Genomic DNA, 6,156 nt, shown 5'->3' with positions numbered 1-6,156 from the left:
ATGGACAGAAGTAGATGGTATCTCTGCCCTGATCCCGCAAGCTGATGCATGTGGGCACACAGGCCTAAGAAAATCTACAGTATATGAAGTCTGAAAGAGAAACAATCAGATATAAAATGTGTATAAAATTGAGTAAATACTAATTTTCCCACAGCTCTGTCATCATACAGTAGCTGACATGTATGCAGCCTTCTCAAAGGGAGAGGAAGGAAGAAACTAATAGCCTTACATACTTCAGTTCAGGAAGGACATTTCAAGGCAGGGTGTGGAAGAAAGCATTAAGTGTGAGCCTCTCATGACCTTGTTGCTGGAGAGGAGGAAGGAACTGGAAGCAGCACTGTGGTGAAGACAGAATGGTGAAGGCCTTTGACAATGGACCACTGAATAAAAACTAGAGAAGCACTTACAAAAGCTGGTACATGTCTCAGGGGGACCTTAAATCTAAACTATTTGATAATGTTCCCTACTATACTCCTCCACTTTTCTGCATCATGTCAATTCAGTACAAAAACCCAGGTTTTGACACAAAATTCAATGGATCATATGTTTAGTTTGAGATACTGCCTATTGTATTTAAAAAAAAAAAAAAAAACACGGTAGCATTTTTGCACCCAGTGACATGTGAAAAAGGGTTTTTGTTTCTGAGAATCAGGCAGTTGAAGCATTTGGTCCTGGGGAGGGAAAGTATCACACCATCCACTTCCTCAGCCCTGTGCCCCACCCCAAGTGGTGGGATTTGCTGCCACCTAAGGAAGGCAAGGAACCCTGGTCACCAGTCTGAAGGTTCCACAAGCTGCCAGGTTCCACTGCCCTCTGTGGTGCCGTAAGCACAGGCATGCACCTGGCACAGTTCATGCACTTCTGGAACCTGTCCCTTTTGCAGTGAGAGGGAGACCCTGGTGCACATCTGCTTAAGGTGCACCAGGCTACAACTCCTCCAGAACCGCTTACTGAGGTTCTGGATGCACTTCTCCCTATACCTCCTCATGCATACTGCATCCAGTTGTGGGACTTCATCAGCCTCCTTCGGCCCCTGCCCAAGATGGCTATCCACCATACCAGCAAGAGGAAACTGGATGGTGGGGGGCCACTCAACAACCATGGGTCCTGTTTCTGGTCCCTTCATGCATTTGGGTAGAGTTCCTCCGGCTGATAGCCCCTGACTCCTTGGACACATTTGAGGAGTAGTGGGTGCTGTCTAGGGTTCTCCACGAGGTATCCCCCTCTGGGTCCCTGACTTTTAAACCTTTAATTTTCATTCCTCTCCCTGTTTTTTTCATTGATTGTGTCCAGCACTCCTTTGCAGCCTGGTTCAATGAATTCGCCCCTTAGGTTGAGGTAGTGGGCCTTAGCACAAAGAGTACACAGTCCACCACCTGCAAAAGTGACATCAGGTTCCAACAGCCTCACACTACACCACCCCGAACGAGGCAGAAGTCCTGTGGACAAAATAGTATGTGATCACGTACTTGAAGACTTTCATAGTGAATACACCCAGAGGGTCCAAATTAAAACTGCACAGGCTTTCAGTGGTTGACTTTGTCACCTCAATGTTTTCATGTTTTAAAATAATTCATCACAGGAAATATATTGACCCCCAGCTTGGGTGATCAACATTTGAAACTTTAGATCCACAGCACAGAACTTTAGCACTTGAGCTAACAAAGTAAATGGCAGGTTGAGTATTTGGATGAGGCATAAGAAGGGGATAACACACTCGGCCAGTGGGTTTCACAGCTATTTGCTAACAGCAGAGGAATGCAGAGACTTGGACTCCCGAGTTCCATTCCAGATTCTAGAGCGGGGGAGGGAGTGTGCTCTACTGATTAGCCTTCTGCCCATCCTCCAACCCAAAGCCTGTCTTTTTCCCCACACCACCCAAACCAAGCTCCTATTTTCTGTATCCACAACTATATACCTCCAGACTTCCCCCCACTGTCTCCAACTGCTTCTGCCCAGTCTCTGGTTCCAGCATGTCTCATTTCACTCCTTTGCATTCTAAGTCAGGCTCCTTGCTGCTTGGGGGCACGCACACACATACACTCGCTTTCTCAGGGGAAGGAACATGCTCGTGCAGACCGAACCTTCAGGCAGTTAAGCCGCAACGTTTTTAACAAGTGTCTACTGAGTATGTGCAAACAGATTTTTCAGAGGCTCATAATCTGGCCAAAGTAGGGACGATTTTCACAGGTATGGCAAAAGGCACATCTCTCTGACACCAGGGTGACCCCCCTGTCCCCAACCAAATTCCGACTCCCATCTCTGAAGTATGTAGATGCTGGAGCTTCTTAAAAAAAAAAAATCTAAACCAATTCATTAACATGAGCAAAACAACACATTTCCCCCTTAATTTCATTTTCTGAAAGAGATGAACACTTTTGCTGAAATTTTCCAAAAAATGCAAAGGCAGACACCCAGCATGGAACATTTCAGCCTGAACAGCTAAAGTTTGACAAAGTTATAAGCCGCTGAAAACAGGGTTTTACAAATGAAAAGCATCAGGCAACCTTAACTACAGCTGTCAGGATATGCCCTGCTTATAGTAATTTTTACAATCAGTAACAGGGGAGTAGGTGGGAGGCAGTTAATACCTTGCTCATAATAATTATAAAATACCTAGTGCTTTACAAAGGAGGTAAATGAAGGTTACTTCTAACTGGAGTTCTTTGCAATGGACTCTGCATATTCACACTCTTGGGATGCACTGACCCAGTGCAGCAAGACAGTGGAACTTTCTAATAGCAGTGCCTGTTAGGAGCATCTCACCCCTCCATTTCCTCTCCCACCTACAGTTCTTGAGTGTGCTCAGGGGGGTGACTATAGGAGGGGTGTCGGCACCACTGTCACCTCAGTTCCTACCAACCACTAGAGCACAATACAAATTAATTACCAAAGTAGGACTCTGCAGGAGTGGGAAAGGTGGATGGGGAGTGGGAATATGCAGAGTCAGTCTCAAAGAACTCTGGTTACAAGTAACCTTTCTTTCTTCTGAGTGTCCTCTGAATATTCCCAGTTTTGGAATAGTTTGACAAGCAGGACATCAACAAAGGAAGAAGGCTGTGGAGTCTTAGGTGAACAATGATTGAAGTACTGCTCTACCAAATTGAGCATCAGGTCTAGATTCCAGATTTAAAACATAATGTCTTGTAAAAGCATGAACTGTATTACATGTAGCAGCCTTGCAAATTTCAATAAGAAGAATATACATATGGAATGCTGCAGATGTAGCCATTCCTCTAGCAGGATAAGCTCTAAGAGTGTCACACCCCAATAGCCCCCTCCCTCAGGGAGTCCCCGGGGAAGGCAGATCAACATTGTATGTGGCTAACGCTGTTGCAAGCATCGCAAAGCATTGTGGGGAGGGTTAAAGGTGTGTGAATGAGGAGTGGAAGTTTCCTTTACAGGAACAAAAGGCCGGGGGTGGGGGGAGAGCAGAGAACAGGTTAACTCAACATTTTAGCTAGCTTAGTCAGAAGTTAAGACGCCCAGCCCCCCCAAGGACACTGCTCACAGCCAAGACTTGGCTGTGAGCTGAGAAAGACGGAGGCTTGAAAGTTGCCCAAGTGGCCATGAGAAAGAAAATCCAACTATACAGACCTGCACCTGCAAAAATAGCAGCGAAAACAGTTCGAGCAAGAGAAACGGCACCAATAGAAGGAAAATCAACAGTCTCCAGAGCTGGGATGTTTTGGGAACCCGAGGAGGCCACAGCAAGCCTGTCTGGACTGGTACACAGAGCATGAGGAAAAATGTCCTGAAGGAGACGCCCCTAAGAGACCCCAGGACTTAAAACCCTCCTGAGAGCTGGAGCAACTCAGAATTTACAGCGGATTCCCCGGACGACCTGGGCCCAGGGCAAGAACTCCCCTCCACCCCTCTTCTTACGTTACACCCAGGCCTGGCCAGCCCTGGGTCAGGCGTGTGAGAGTATGGAAGTGGGTTAGAGCTTGGGGCTCTAATGCTTTCTTTCTTCTCCTGAGTGACATGGGAGCATTCCCAGCACACTCTGCTGTATTTTATTATTTTATTAATAAAGCTTTAAAATTTAAACACTTGGTGTATTACGTCATCTCCTCCCCAAACGATCCTGTGACGTCAGCCTGATCACCTGATGCTCCAGGCAGATTGGTAACGAAAATCTGTCACAAGAGGACCTGGAGAAAAACAAGAAGCTGCTCTACAATACTTTTCAAACCCAAGCCTGACCTGCCTTGATAGGGACTGAGCCAAAATAGTTTGACCTTTCAAAAAGCACCGATATATGAAACAAATAACTTAGGAGATGACCTAAAATCATACTAGATAATGAGAAAGCACTCTTTTGGCATCAAAAGAATATAATCTAGGATCCCCTTCTATGAAGTTTAGGATAAACACAGGTAAATTTATACTCTGATTAACATGGAACTCAGAAACTACTTTGGAAAGAATTTAGGATGTGACCTAAGAACCATTTTGTCTTTATGCAAAGTAGTATTTCTTCTAGCAAAAGTGATTGCTGTTATAAAGGCTGTTTTTATAGAAAGATGAAACAGGGAACAATCCCATAACAGCTCAAATGGGAAAGAAACGAGTTAATACTAAATTCAAATTCCATGTAGTGATTGGGTCACAAACAGGATAAAGATTCAATAAACCTTTTAAAGAGTTTTTCACCAGCTTGTGTGAGAAAATGGATTTACCTTTAGTATGAGTACAGACTGATGGAATAGCCGCTAGATGAGCTTTAACAGAGGATATAGACAGGCCCTATTTTTAAGTGCAGCAGATATACCAAGATCAGTTGAGTAGGGGCTGAAACTGGGTCCACATTTCTATTAGCTGCCCATTTTATGAATCTTTTCCATTTAAAATCATAACTTCTCCAGGGTAGAAGGTTTTCTAGCATTAATGTGAATTCGCTGAACCTCAGTGAAACATGACTTTTCTAGTTCTCTCAAAGTCCTATCATCCAAGTTATTAGATGTAGTCATGTGAGACTTTCTCCTCCTGTTGTGATAGTACATCTGTTGACAACTGCAGCCACTTGTGTTTGCCACTGGATAAATGGAGTAGCTCGGTGTACCACTGTTGTCTCAGCCATGCCAGAGGGAATCTTGTTTTATTTTCTTTAGAACTTTGTGAATTAGAGGGAACATCCTCAATCTAAGAGTAATGCATCTGCTCTTGAGCAAAACCAGGGAGATTTCACATTGGGTCTAGTGGCAAACAGATTTACAACTGGAAACCCCTAACAGTTGAAGATAGTCTATATTACTGAATCCTTTAGAGACCACTCATGCATCTGTGAAGAGACTCTGCTGAGACAATACGCAACCTCATTGTGTTCTCTTGCAACATGTAAAGCAATTAAATGGGGGCATGGCTCAGCATTCATGTCGCACTCCCTGTCAGTATCTGGCCAAGGCCAGGGAAGCTAATGATCCAACCAACGAACCAAATTCAGTGATGAATCCTGGTCACGTGCCACCTGAAATACGTTGTGCATATGTTAAGATTGGATAAAAGTTGAATGGAATGCACCAGACCCCAAATTGTATTGCTTCGTGGCATAGTTGAGTCATTTGAGCATCCCATTATTTGTTCATTTGAATAAGCGCCTTGAGAGCTAAATGGATCGCCCTAAGTTCTAGCACATTCATGTGCAAGAGAGATTCTTTGGAACTGCAAAGACCACAAAACTACAAGCCTGTGAAGGTGTGCCCCCCAGCCAATCTTGGATGCATCTGTAGGAGGAGATGGGTTGAACGATATACCTTTGAGGACATTCTGTGGATGCAACCACCACTTTACAAAAAGCCAAAAGTCATTTGGTACTGGGAGTGTTTGTCACATACTGTCCATACTGGGCTTCAAATTCTTCATAAGCCAGTGTTGAAGTGTCCTCAATCTGAGTCTGGCATATGGAGTTACCTATGTTGTGGATGCCATGAGGGCCAGTGACTTCAAAATACATTACCCTTTGAGAAGGTTGCAGCATGAGCATCTGTATGGTAACAATTATTTTCAAAGACCTCTCTTCCAGAAGAAAATCTCATTTTTTCAGAGGAGTCGAAGACTGCACCGGTGAAGAGAATCCTTTGTGACAGAACAAGTAGGGACTTTTTCCTGTTTATAATAAGACCCAAGGGTTTGAAAAGAGAACAGTTCTGCTGA

The sequence above is a fragment of the Chrysemys picta genome, chromosome 2 (genome assembly GCF_011386835.1).
Source record: "Chrysemys picta bellii isolate R12L10 chromosome 2, ASM1138683v2, whole genome shotgun sequence".
NCBI lineage: Eukaryota > Metazoa > Chordata > Testudines > Emydidae > Chrysemys > Chrysemys picta.
The sequence above is the reverse complement of the archived record's forward strand: the minus strand, read 5'-3'. Positions refer to the sequence as shown.